This window comes from Chrysemys picta, chromosome 6 (assembly GCF_011386835.1).
Source record: "Chrysemys picta bellii isolate R12L10 chromosome 6, ASM1138683v2, whole genome shotgun sequence".
NCBI classification, from domain to species: Eukaryota; Metazoa; Chordata; order Testudines; family Emydidae; genus Chrysemys; species Chrysemys picta.
This window is the reverse complement of record NC_088796.1, coordinates 92,714,733-92,728,228: the sequence shown is the minus strand read 5'-3', so window position 1 is coordinate 92,728,228 and position 13,496 is coordinate 92,714,733.

Sequence of the window (13,496 nt, the reverse complement as noted above, 5' to 3'; positions counted from 1 at the left end):
GAATGTGGTGTTGGTGCTTTCATAATAAAGAAATAATTTAGCTCTGTAAATATGTGCCTTGTGTTATGAGTGCAGAAGATCATAAAAATACTTTTTTACTATGATTGCATGAGTGCCCTAGTATTTAGACCTAAGCTACTCTGTTCTAAACAGGTAACAACAAGAGAGCTTATTTGCATTAGGCAGAAATATCTGTATAAAGAAATACAGTATATTAAAAACCATAACCTAAAACATCAGTGTAACTCAAAACACTAACAAGGACTCAAGCGACAAAGCTTGTAGTGATACTGCCCAATAAAATAAAAACGCTGCTTCCTTTCTTTTAGAAAATGTCCCTGTGTCTAGTGGGAGCAAATAGAATTTGTTGATTTCCTAGGAAATCAATCCAGCCATTGATGTCTCTTCATTTTCTTCACCATATATTACCTGGAGATTTCAGCTATAGATGTTGAGTTTAAAGATTGTATGTCAAACTCTGGGAAGGACTGAAACTTTTACCTCACTGGAGGATATTTTCACCTTACCCTATCCAGACACCCCTTTTCTGTCAGGCCTGATCCTCCTCAGAGATGTTTCAACACCTAACTAAAACACCTCAAGAAGAAGAAGAGGATCTTCTTCTACAACATCCACAAGCTAGAGCATTCTTCCACTGGTACTGGTGGCACCGCTGGCAAATAAAAAACAAAATAAAAATGAGCCTACCTACTCATCAGACAAAACTGATGCTTCAGACAAGGCTTCTCCCCAAGGAGGAGAAGCCCAGACAGATCCCATAGGAGGCCTTGGAGCTGCTTCCCTCCTACCCAGGCGACGGTTGGAGGGCAAGGCATTGGGTACCAAGATGTCTGATCCTTCCTACTGGGCTCCATGGGATCTGTAAACATGCTTACCAGATCTGTGCAGGAATCAGAGCAGTTCTCTTCTCCCAGGTGATACCAACTGGCTCCATCAGAGCCTGCAGAGGAGGAATTTGAGCCAGCCCCAAGGTTTCTGTCAGGTATATCATCCTCATCACCTGATGACGCAGTTTCTCCATCATCCCTTCAGCACGTCATGACCACAGGCAGTACCAGTCGCTTTTGCAGAGAGCGGCAGCTGACCTTCAGAGTCCATATTATTCTGCAATCCTCTAGCTCTAGTAGGGTGGCTCTCCCAGTGAACGAGGACATTTTGGAACCCACGAGTATTATGTTTGAGTGGTAGTTGTGTTAGTCTGTATCAGCAAAAACAACGAGGAGTCCTTGTGGCCCATTCCCAACCCACATCCACCCTGATTGAATTGGCCTCATCAGCACTGACCCCCCCCACACTTGGTAAGGCAACTCCCATCTTTTCATGTGCTGTATATTTATACCTTCGTACTATATTTTTCACTCCATGCATCTGATGAAGTGGGTTATAGCCCATGAAAGCTTATGCCCAAATAAATTCGTTAGTCTCTAAGGTGCTACAAGGACTAATCGTTGTTTTTACCACTATTATGTGTCACACCTCTGCCTCCTGTGCCTCTATCCTGAAAAGGGCTGAAAAATGCTATTTCATGCCACCCAGAGGGGCAGAGTTCCTATTTACCCACTCAGTACCCAACTCCTTACTGATGCAGATGGCTACAGAAAAGTCCAGGATAAAGCACCATAAGTCTTCTCCAACTGACCCAGGGTGCCAAACACCTTGCTCTTCTGGTGAGGAAAGTATTTTCGGAATGGTCCTCTAGTTCAGAATTGCCAATCACCAATACTGTTAGCAAAGTCCGATTTCACAAATGATTCCAAATTTGTGGAATTCAGAGACAAACTTCCCCAGGCAGACAGGGCTCAGTTCCAAGCCCTTATTGATGAGGACAGTCTGGTTGTTAAGACATCACTCCTGGCAGCAGTGGATGCATCCGTACTGTGTCTAGAGCCATCACCGCAGCCATAGTTGTGAGGTGTAAATTGTGGCTTCATTCTTTGATGTTCCTCAGGGAAATCTATAATACCATCGAGGACTTGCCCTTTGAGTCTGCTCTTCTTGCTGAAGAGATTAACGAATCTCTATGCTCTCTCAAGGACTCTGGGACAGTCCTCTGCTCTGTGGGCATTTACACCTCAGCCTTGAAGAGAAAACACCACAAACAAATTTACAGGTCCAGACCCCATCCTCCTCCCGCCCTGAACTTTTACCACCAGTGCCCTTACAAACTCCCCTGAAAACAACAAAGGATGCAAAGACCCATTTATGCAGCTTCCTCCATCCCTACAGCTGCTGCTCAACCCTACCCAACACCCAGGGGTTTATTTTGATGGGATTCTTGAGAACCACATACCAGTTTTGATGCAATGCCAGACTGCCCTCCAAATCTTTGGTGGCCATCTTGCCCACTTTGCCCACAACTGCAGGGCAATAACAGACAAGCGGGTACTAAAAATCATCCATTCTGGCTACACAATCAAGTTTATCTCGCCTCCCCACCACAAAACCCCTTTCTGGTCCTTTCTCAGGGACCACTCTCATGAAGAAATCTTTCATCCAGAGGTGGACTCTCCTTCAGTGAGTGGCCATAGCATGAGTGCCATCCCAACCTCAGAGGAAGAGATTTTACTCCCCATATTTCATAGTTCCCAAGAAAAACAGAGAGAGAAGATCAATTCTTGATCTACACCAACTAAATATCTTTATTCACAAAGCAAATTTTTGCCTGGTGACACTGGCATCAATAATTCCCTCCCTGGAGGAGAGCACATGGTTTGCAGCTCTTGACATTAAAGATGCCGACTTTCCTGTGGATAGTCCCCAGTCACACAGAAGGTTTCCCAGATTTGAATTAAACAAGAGCACGACCAGGTCAGAGTACTCCCATTTGTGCTGGTGACAGCACCCAGGGCCTTCAAAAAGGTCGTTGCAGTGGTGTCGGCCCAGAAGAGATGCAACAGCTACACTGTCTTTCCATATCTGGTTCGACCTGCCCTTCATCCAGGAGACCCAGTTCGGGACCCTAGTCTTACTCTACCTTATGACATAATTTGGATCTGTGTAAACAATGAAAAGTTCACTTTTGACTTCCATGAAAATTATAGATTTCATAAACATGATGTTAGGCCTTTGCTGAGGAGGAGTCTATCTTCTTGTGGACAGATTTCAGTCCATAAGTCACCTTCAGACTTTGCACAACAGTCCAGGTCGTGTGTGTGTGTGTGTGTGTGTGTGTGTGTGTGTGTGTGTGTGTGTGTGTGTGTGTGTGTGTGTGTGTGTGTGTGTGTGTGTGTGTGTGTGTGTGTGTGTGTGTGTGTGTGTGTGTGTGTGAGAGAGAGAGAGAGAGAGAGAGAGAAAACCACTGTTTGCTGGCTTCGTTTCTGTTGCTGCAAGGCTGGCTCCAGTCTGTCTACTCACTACTCAAAGGGACACTATGAATACCAAAGTAACAGTTCCCCAAAAGGTCAGGACCTCTCTCATATAGTGGACAGAACCAGAACAGGTGCAAGCCCAAAGCCCTTTCCTTCCACCCATACCCAGCATAACCATATTTATGGCTGCATCCCTCATAAGATCAGGAGCCCGCATGGACAATCACACTGCACAAGGCACTTGGTCTCCCAGGAGGCCAGAATGCATATCCATTTCCTGGAGCTTACCCATATACAGTTCTGTCATATTCACATAATTCCAGATATGACAACCATCTTTTATGTAAACAAACAGGGTGGAGTGAAATTTCTTTCTCTGTGCATAGAGGCAGTGAATTTATGGAACTGGTGCATCAGAAACCACATACACTCCTGGCAATATACTTACCAGGCATGCAGAATAGTGTGGCAGACTATCTCAGCAGGCACCACACCACAGATAGTGTGTGGGAAATACAGAATTCTGTCTTGAATGAAATTTTCACTGGGTGGGGAACACCATCTTGGAACCAGTTTGCCTCCAAAGCAAACAAGAAATTCAACCTCTTGCTCCAGAGCATTAGGCCAAGATTGCTTTTATCCTTGACAGACCGCCTAAGGTACGCCTTTCCTCCCATCCCCTTTCTACCTCAGTTTCTGCAGAAAATTTGCCATGACAGGGCCAAGGCACCCAACTGGCCCAGGTAATTTTGGTTTCCAGACCTATGAATGTCATCCTATCCTCTCATTAATCTCTCACCTTTTGTGGATCTATTAGCTCAAAAGAATGGCAGGATCGGACAATCCAACAAGGCCCTCGTCATCTCACAGCCTGTTATTTGGATGGGCATTAGACCTGGAATGGTCACGTTCAGAAGTTGTCCATATGTCCTTAATAACAGTAGAAAATTTCCACCAGGAAATACTATCTAGCTAAATAGAGGCATTTCTCTGCCTGAACGCAACAGAAACAGTTATCAGAATTGGGAGGTGTGCCTGCTATTTTAAACTATCTCCTGTCCTCAAGACATCAGGACTTAGTTCACTGCAGGTTCATCTGGCAGCAGTCAGTGCCTTCCATCCCACAGTGAAAGGTCACTCTGTCTTCACTCACCCAACCAGTTTGTTTCCTGAAAGATCTCATTAGGAGCTTCCCACAAATAGCGAAAACCACACCACAATGGGACCTCAACCTGGTATTCTTAGTTCTTACCAGACCCCCCCTTTGAACCAATAGCCATATGTTCCATGTCATATCTCTCCGTAAAGGTTGCCTTCTAGGTCATCATCACATCAGCCAGATGAGTGAATGAACTGGGAGCAATCATGGCTAACCCGCCGTACATCCTGTTTCACAGAGGAAAAAGTCTCCCTTCGCCTCCAACTAAAATTCATCCCCATAGTAACTTCTGAGTTTCACATGAACCAATTATTCACTATAGCTGAGTGATCTCGTGGACAAACATCTGCCCCGTATCAGAGGGGTAGCCATGTTAGTCTGTATCCACAAAAACAACGAGGAGTCTGGTGGCACCTTAAAGACTAACAGATTTATTTGGGCATACGTTTTTGTGGGTAAAAAACCCACTTCTTCAGATGCATGGAGTGAAAATTGCAGATACAGACATAAATATATATTGGCACATGAAGAGAAGGGAGTTACCTTACAAGTGGAGAACCAGTGTTGAAGGCCAATTCAGTCAGGGTGGATGTGGTCCACTCACAATAATTGATGAGGAGGTGTCAATACCAAGAGAGGGAAAATTGCTTTTGTAGTGAGCCAGCCACTCCCAGTCCCTATTCAAGCCCAAATTAATGGTGTTAAGTTCGCAAATGAATTGTAGCTCTGCAGTTTCTCTTTGGTGGTGTTGCATAGGATCCAGCCACACCATCAGAGGCTCATTCACCTGCACATCAGCTAATGTGATATATGCCATCATGTGCCAGCAATGCCCCTCTGCCCTGTACATTGGCCAAACTGGACAGTCTCTATGTAAAAGGATAAATGGACACAAATCAGACATCAGGAATGGTAACATACAAAAGCCAGTAGGAGAACACTTCAATCTCCCTGAACATTCAATAACATTTAAAAGTAGCCATTCTTCAACAAAAAAAACTCCAAAAACAAACTTCAAAGAAACTGCAGAGCTACAATTCATTTGCAAACTTAACACCAAGTCCCTCTGCATGGGGTTGAAGTCTGGGGACCTGAGCCCTGCCACCTGGGGCTGAAGCAGAAGCCTGAGCAACTTAGCTTCATAGTGCCACGGGCAATTGCCCTGCTTACTACCCCTTAACTTCAGCCCTGGCGTTTATATGCAGAAAACCAGTTATTGTGGCACAGGTAGGCCATGGAGATTTTATAGTATGTTTGGGGCACCTCAGAAAGAACCCCTGGACTACAGCACCTCTTCATGAAGTTCTATACTGGACATTTGTAAGATGGCTCTCTCAAGCTCCATCCACACCTTGAGGAATAATTATCTCTAGTCCAGACCTCATCTGCAGATGCAACTGTGGGGACAGCAGTTTTACAGACATCCATACTAACTGCATGCTCACTTTCTTTCCTTGTTTGAATACTACCTACCAATCACCCACATGTGGAATACACATAAGAGCCAGTACTGGAAGAAGAAATAGCTGTTATTTACCTGTAATTGGAAGTTCTTCAATATTTGTGGCCCCTATCTGTATTTCACTACCTGCCCTCCTTCCCCTCTGCTTCAGATTTTATCTGAGTCGCACAAAGAGAAGAAGCTGGAGAGACCGCCTTTGTTTCAGAGCACAAGGAGGGCAATTGCACAGGCCCAGACTAATTGACCTTTTGCTACAAAACTCCAATCTCAGACGCATGGAGGGCATGCATATCCACGTGTGGAATACAGATAGAGACCACACATCTCAAAGAACGTCCCGTTACAAGTAAGTAATCTCCATTTCACACACTCGGGAGTTTGAAGAAAAACCTATAATTATTGCTGGCATTTTAAATCCCCTTTGGGGTTGGTCTTGTCCATTCTCCTGGGGACTTGAGATCGTGCTTTCCCCAGCATTGGGTTTTTTTTTTTTCTCTCCTTACCGCTCCATTTTTTTTATGCAAGTCCTATTATCTTTATTCAGCTCCTGACCTTTTCTCTGTAATCTTCTACTCATATCAGTAAATTAGATATTAAATGAGTTTCCCTGGTTTTTCCTTGGGATAGCATAATCAAATATTACATTCCTAGTTCTTTATAGAAAAGGGAAGAGGCAAATCTGATTTGTGTATGTAGTAAACAAAAACTCATGCTGAAAGTGTCAGTGTCTACCCTTCCTATAACATTCCTTTTCCAATACGAAATCAAGATATGTAAAGTATCCAGAACACATTTGCTTCCACAGGTGATAGCCCATAAAGGTAGGAAGTTAGCTGATTTCCTGCCTGAATTACCATGTCTAACATATGAAACAAACCTTTTTAATAAAACTGGAAGCAGTTTGGCTTGGGCATTGTGGGAGGCAAGCAAAGCGAAAGAACTGCTAGGAGATTGGCTGTTTGCATCTGCCTCTCCTGGGAGCTAGACAGTGTGGTAAGTGGGTCAGATGAATAACGTTTCTAAGGCTTTAATATATTTCAGATTAATATTCCTCCTCCTTTCTCTCACACCTTCTCAAAGAAACAAAGAATATGCAAAACCACTTGCTTTAATGCATGTAAACATTCCTTTTTAAATGTGTCCAGCCACCTGTGTAATGTCTTGATTATTTTTCAGACTCGTATGGGGATTTTCCTACCTATTTGCTACAATCATTTTCTCTGTCATTATATCCTTTTTTTTTTTTTTTAAGACTACAAGGATTCCCACCTCCCTCAAGTATAATTTCCACTCACTACTCCTGCCTGTAGCTGGCAATGTATATTGTTGTTTAGGCGGTGAGACATGACAGGGTGTGTCACAGTGAATACTGCGACAGCTTGCATGCACAATGAAGCACAAGGCACAGCTGATACAGCAATAAGCCACAAAATGGTGTGCAATTAGTAGGCTATTGGTACATGCGTCTGATGCCTTTGCTTCAGAAGTGCACCAGTGGCTTTATTCACACTGTACGCTCAGGTGGGATTTCAGGGTATGGCTCATTCATGGGGGGGGGGGGGAATTAAAATCTAAACAATTGTGTGGTGGGGAAGGGAGTTATGTAATGCACCCTTCTTCTGCACAGAATAGTTACGTCCCTTTGGGTTTTAGTTTTTATTTTGTTTAAAATCTCCCAGTGCTTTCATTGTTTAAAAAAAAAATCAATGAAAACTGAAAACAAAGAACCAGCGGGGGCGAGGGGAAGGTGAGGGTTCCCAGTACTCACAGGAGGGGGGCGAGGGGAGCCTTCTGCTCCCTGTGGGCCTGACACTGCAGCAGTTGGTGGTCTCCCTGACGATCTCACTCCCCTACTGTGCAGGGGAAGCGGACGGGGCGGTGCTGAAGAGCCAGGGTCAGGAGGGGGCTCTCTCCTGCAGGGAAAGCAGATGAGGGCTATCACCTGGCTTCCAGTCAGCTGGGTGAAGGGAGAGTCGAATGGGCAGAGAGTCCCTCTCATATGCCAGAACCCAGCTCCCAGCCTGTCTCGCTCCCACACTGTGCAGCAGCAGCTGCCACCAACCAGCAGTTACCCGCTGGTGCACTATGCTGTCCAGCAGGGACTGTGAGCAGGGAGCTGAGTCTGGAGAATTTCAACTCTTGCAAAATGCAGCTTAAAATTGGCAAACCCCAAATACTTGCTTTCTCAAAAGCTGGTCATTTGGGGGAGAGATTTGAAAAAAACTGAAAACAGAGGGCCTTAAAAATAGCTCCTAACAGAAGGATCAGAGGAAACAGAGGAAAAGGTTCATAGGAGAGATTTTAAAGCTGTGTTTCTCCCTCCCTACTGTGCATCCTCTGCTGACCTAATTTCTGAAATTCCTAAAAAATTTAAACCACCTTCCAGTTCAGGTCCCTAGCATTTACCGTAAGGGCCTACATTCACATTGGTTTAAGGCTCCCAATTCAGATCCTTTCAAATTCAGGAGAGCAGGAAGGGTGTGTGCATGTGTGTGTGTGCGTGTGCGCACGTGTGCATGGAGGGTGGGGGTGCGGTTGACTTCTTGCAGCCAAAGCCTGTAGCACTTTAGACGCTGCCCACTCAGAAACTCGTTGTTAGATGGAAGTAGAAAGGGAAATAAGTGAGAAGAAAGCTGTAGCTAAAAGGAAATGATTTGGGACTAATTAAAACACGGGACAGTTGACTTTTCTTCTTTACAGCGAAGAGGCAGGAGCTGGGCTCCACAGTAAGCAGGAGAACCTGGACAGCCAGAATTCACACTCTAGTCTTTATACATTAAGGGTGATATTCATACTCAGTGTAATGTCATTCAAGATGAGTATTCTCTCACTACAAAAGCCCCATGACAGTTTGCCTTGCGGTGGTAACAAGCAACGAATCATTAGTTTGAAACTGTACCTGTCTGCTTGTTCCCAGGAAGCGGGCAGCAGCCACAGAGTTAGCAGGAGAGGAGGAAACCAGTGCTTGCAGCCTAGCTTGTCTGGCCTGCTGGCACCACGCAGTTGTGGGGAAGAAAGACTCCTGAGATGCATGCCCAGTACAGCAAGTATTGTGCTGGATCCATTTGACCATCCATCTTCATGTAGGTTTTGTATTTGTTCCAGCAAACTAAGCAGTTTCTTGGGAGCCTGGAGTCCTCCTCTTTCTTGATCCCTGATCAGTTTTCCCTCAGGACAGTGGATTGTGCCAGAATACAGTGCTGTCTCCTAGCCAAGAGAGGGCAGAGCCACTTCAGGAACTTCCCTCTTGCTTTCCCTTCCCCACTCTTAAGCTTGGCATGTTCTCAAGGAACTGACAGGAGAGTACTCAAGAAGCTGATTGAGGAGATATCTGAGCCATTACCGATTACCTTTGAAAAGTCATGAAAAATGGGAGAGATTCCAGAAGACTGGAAAAGGGCAAATGTAGTGCCCATCTATAAAAAGGGAAATAAGGACAAGACAGGGAATTATAGACCAGTCAGCTTAACTTCTGTACCCAGGAAGATAATGGAGAAAATAATTAAGCAATCAATTTGCAAACATCTAGAAGATAATAAGGTGATAAGTAACAGTCAGCATGGATTTGTCAAGAACAAATCGTGTCAAACCAACCTAATAGCTTTCTTTGACAGGGTAACAAGCCTTGTGGATGGGGGTGGGGGGAAGCGGTAGATGTGGTATATCTTGACTTTAGTAAAGCTTTTGATACTGTCTCACATGCCCTTCTCACAAAAAAAATTAGGGAAATGCAACCTAGATGGAGCTACTATAAGGTGGGTGCAAAACTGGTTGGAAAACCGTTCCCAGAGAGTAATTATCAGTGGTTCACAGTCATGCTGGAAGGACATAACGAGTGGGTCCCGCAGAATCAGTTCTGGGTCCGGTTCTGTTCTATATCTTCATCAATGATTTGGATAATGACAAAGAGAGTACATTTACAAAGTTTGCGGATGATACCAAGCTGGGAGGGGTTGCAAGTGCTTTGGAGAATAGGATTAATATTCAAAATGATCTGGAGAAATGGTCTGAAGTAAATAGGATGAAATTCAATGAGGACAAATGCAAAATACTGCATTTAGGAAGGAACAATCAGTTGCACACATACAAAATGGGAAATGACTGTCTAGGAAGGAGTACTGTGGAAAGGGATCTGGGGGTCATAGTGGACCACAAGCTAAATATGAGCCAACAATGTAACACTGTTGCAAAAAAAGTGAACATCCTTCTGTGATATATTAGCAAGAATGTTGTAAGCAAGACACGAGAAGTAATTCTTCCGCTCTACTCCGTGCTGATTAGGCCTCACCTGGAGTATTGTGTCCAGTTCTGGATGCCACATTTCAGGAAGGATGTGGACAAATTGGAGAGAGTCCAGAGAAGAGCAAGAAAAATGATTAAAGGTCTAGAAAACATGACCTGTGAGGGAAGATTGAAAAAATTGGGTTTGTTTAGTCTGGAAAAGTGAAGACTGAGAGGGGGCATAACAGTTTTCAAGTACATAAAATGATGTTACAAGGAGGAGGGAGAAAATTTGTTTTTCTTAACCTCTGAGGATAGAACAAGAAACAATGGGTGTAAATTGCAGCAAGGGAGGTTTAAGTTGGACATTAGGAAAACTTCCTAACAGGGTGGTTAAGCACTGGAATAAATTGCCTAGGGAGGTTGTGGAATCTCCATCATTGGAGGTTTTTAAGAGCAGATTAGACAAACACCTGTCAGGAATGGTCTAGATAATATTTAATCCTCTCGAGATCCCTTCCAGTCCCATGATTCTATGTTTCTGAGTTCTCAGCGTGCTGCTAAGCAATCTGTCTTGGCCTGCCTCTTCTCTTTCCATCCCTGGTGTTGCTGCCCACCCAGTGCTCCATGGTTAGACCCTTCCTGCTCAGACTCCCTTCCTGCATTCTCTGTGGCTTCTGCTAGCCAAACCTTCCATTTCCTCCAAGAGATCTGGTTTACCATTCAGCACCTCCACACAGGCTGTATTCTAGTGTGAAAGGTCTCTGGTCATAGGCATCCCCAGATCCGGATTTTCCTGAGACTTGTGACTCAGAAGAGGTAGAACCTGAGCATGAGCAGGTTTCATATTCTGAACCTTTGCAGTCATTTGGCTCACACTCAACAAAGAGATTCAAGAATTTTTCTACTTTTATTATCCTAAGAAGGGATACAGGCTCCAAGATGTCGAGGATCAATAGGGCCAAAGACAATATTAATCAAGGACACAGCCTGCAGAATCATCTTTCTGCTGATCAGAGGACACGCTGTGAGGGGTACGAACACCTCACAGGCAGGGAGGGCTGTGGCACCAACTGAAACATGAATGTTGACACTTGGACCTCTCCTATTTCTTCATCAACCGCTGCTGGGCAGAGCCGTCACTCATGTCGCAAGAGGATTTAATCCAGATGCTGCTGCAATCTGTGCCCCAGGTAAACTCATCTCCCCTTTTCTGTCCTATTGCTTGCCCCGCTGGCTGTCTCTGTCCATTTCATTGTAGGATATAGTAACAGAGGCCCTCTTCTTCTATCCTCCCTTCTGTATCTCCTGCCTCTTTTCTTACATATATGTTTGTGGGATTTTTGATTAGCTGAGCCAGAAGGGGAGGTGCTAGTGTTTACAAATAAACTATCTTTGCTTCCTTGCTTCCATTAGGTGAAGTCATAACTCTTTGTGTCTCTTCCATTGCAGGAAGAGAGAAGACCACAATACATTCAATTGCCAGTTAATAATTTTCCTGCTTTGATAATTTTTTCCATAGCTGACTTAGCCTAAAGCACTTTGTTATGAGAACATATTTTGAACAATCTATTTACATATTCCAGTGATACTGCTTTTTGGATCTAGGAAGGAGTCGGACCAGAACATAATGTCCATTATACTGTGACACACACACAGACATATTCCAGCTGGCTGAGTTTTGGACTAGGAACAAGGTACAGCAGAATGCTCAGCCTGGCTCTGACACTGTTACTGAGTAAGATCATTTATCTTGTGCCTCACATTCTCTGTAAAAAGGGATCAGAATGCCAACCTCATAGGTTTGTTGGGAGTATTAATTAGTTAATGTTTATATTGCATTATTATTATTATATCAATTAACTATTTGATCTATGGGTCTACATACCTGAGATGATGTGAACAGAATTCTGCTCAGCTTGAAGACCGCAAATTATTTTTTCACACAGCCTGATATGATGTGTGTTGGAGAAGAAAGACCCACAAGGAGCACATGTAGGAATCCTGCAGCCCTCAAAGGAGTCAAAGAGTCTGTTTGGAAAACCACAGCTTGAAGGAATAGATTTCCATGATAACTTGTTCCAGACCTGAACAGCTGGTGCCTGAATGTGTATTGGATATTCAAGGCCACCATTTCATACAGTGTCAGGTGCCTTTCAGCATACACTCTCTGTTGTTGCTTTATTTTATCTACTGTTGTGTTTGGCCCTCCCAAATTATCTGCTGTGTTGCATTTTCTCTCACATCTAAATGTGACAGTCCAGATAGTAGGTCTTATATCCTCCTACTAACAGATAGAGATAAGAAAATGAACACGCATCATGACTAGGATGGCTCCCCAATATGCCAACATCTTCCTGGGCCACCTTGAGGAAGAATCTCTAGAAAAATGTACCACAAAACCAAAAATATACCTGAAATACATTGATGATATTTTCATCTTAGATTCCCACCACAACTTCAACAACCTCCACCCATCCATCAAACTCTTTCTAGAACATTCCAGCATCAACTTCGTGGACACCATGATTAGCTTCAATAATGAAACCTTACAAATGACTATTTACAAAAAAAGCCATGGATCACAACACGTACCTTCACAGATCCAGCAACCACCTCAGACATACCAAAAAATCTGTTGTCTATAGCCAGGCACTCAGATACCACAGAATATACCTCAAAAAGAATGTCCAAGATACACACCTTACACACTTAAGATCGCCTGGACACTAAAAACCATGGACTTAACAGAGACACTGAGCTTTATGGCTCATTACAACAATTTGTAACACAACTTACTGCCTGCTAACCTTTAGTGTTCACTTACTTTAAGTGGTCCCCTATGGTATGTGTGAACCCCTTATGTTTGACAATCCTGTCCCACTATGTTCTTAATTTAGATATACTGGTTGCCTTCTCCAGACCTGAGGAAGAGCTCTGTGAAACTCTAAAGCTTGGCCCTTGTCCATGAAAGAAGTTGGTCCAATAAAAGATATAACCTCACCCACTTTGTCTCTCTCATATCCTGGAACCAACAGCTCCAACACTGCAAGCAAGCAAGCAATAGATAGACAGGTAGATAGCTAGTGATGTCCACTACAAAGGAAATAAAACTGGCTGAGTGCTCCTGTTCATTTTCTTTCTCAGCAGATGGAACAGTCTCTGGCTGAGCTCAATTTAAATCTGATTTTATTCAATAATTTCCTTTTCAATTCATGTTACATTGGTAGGATTTATTATGTATTGTAGGATTCTCCCTTCAGGGATCTAGGTATTGTTGTTCCTTTCTCTCTTGTTCTATCCATTGAAATCAGAGAGACATTCA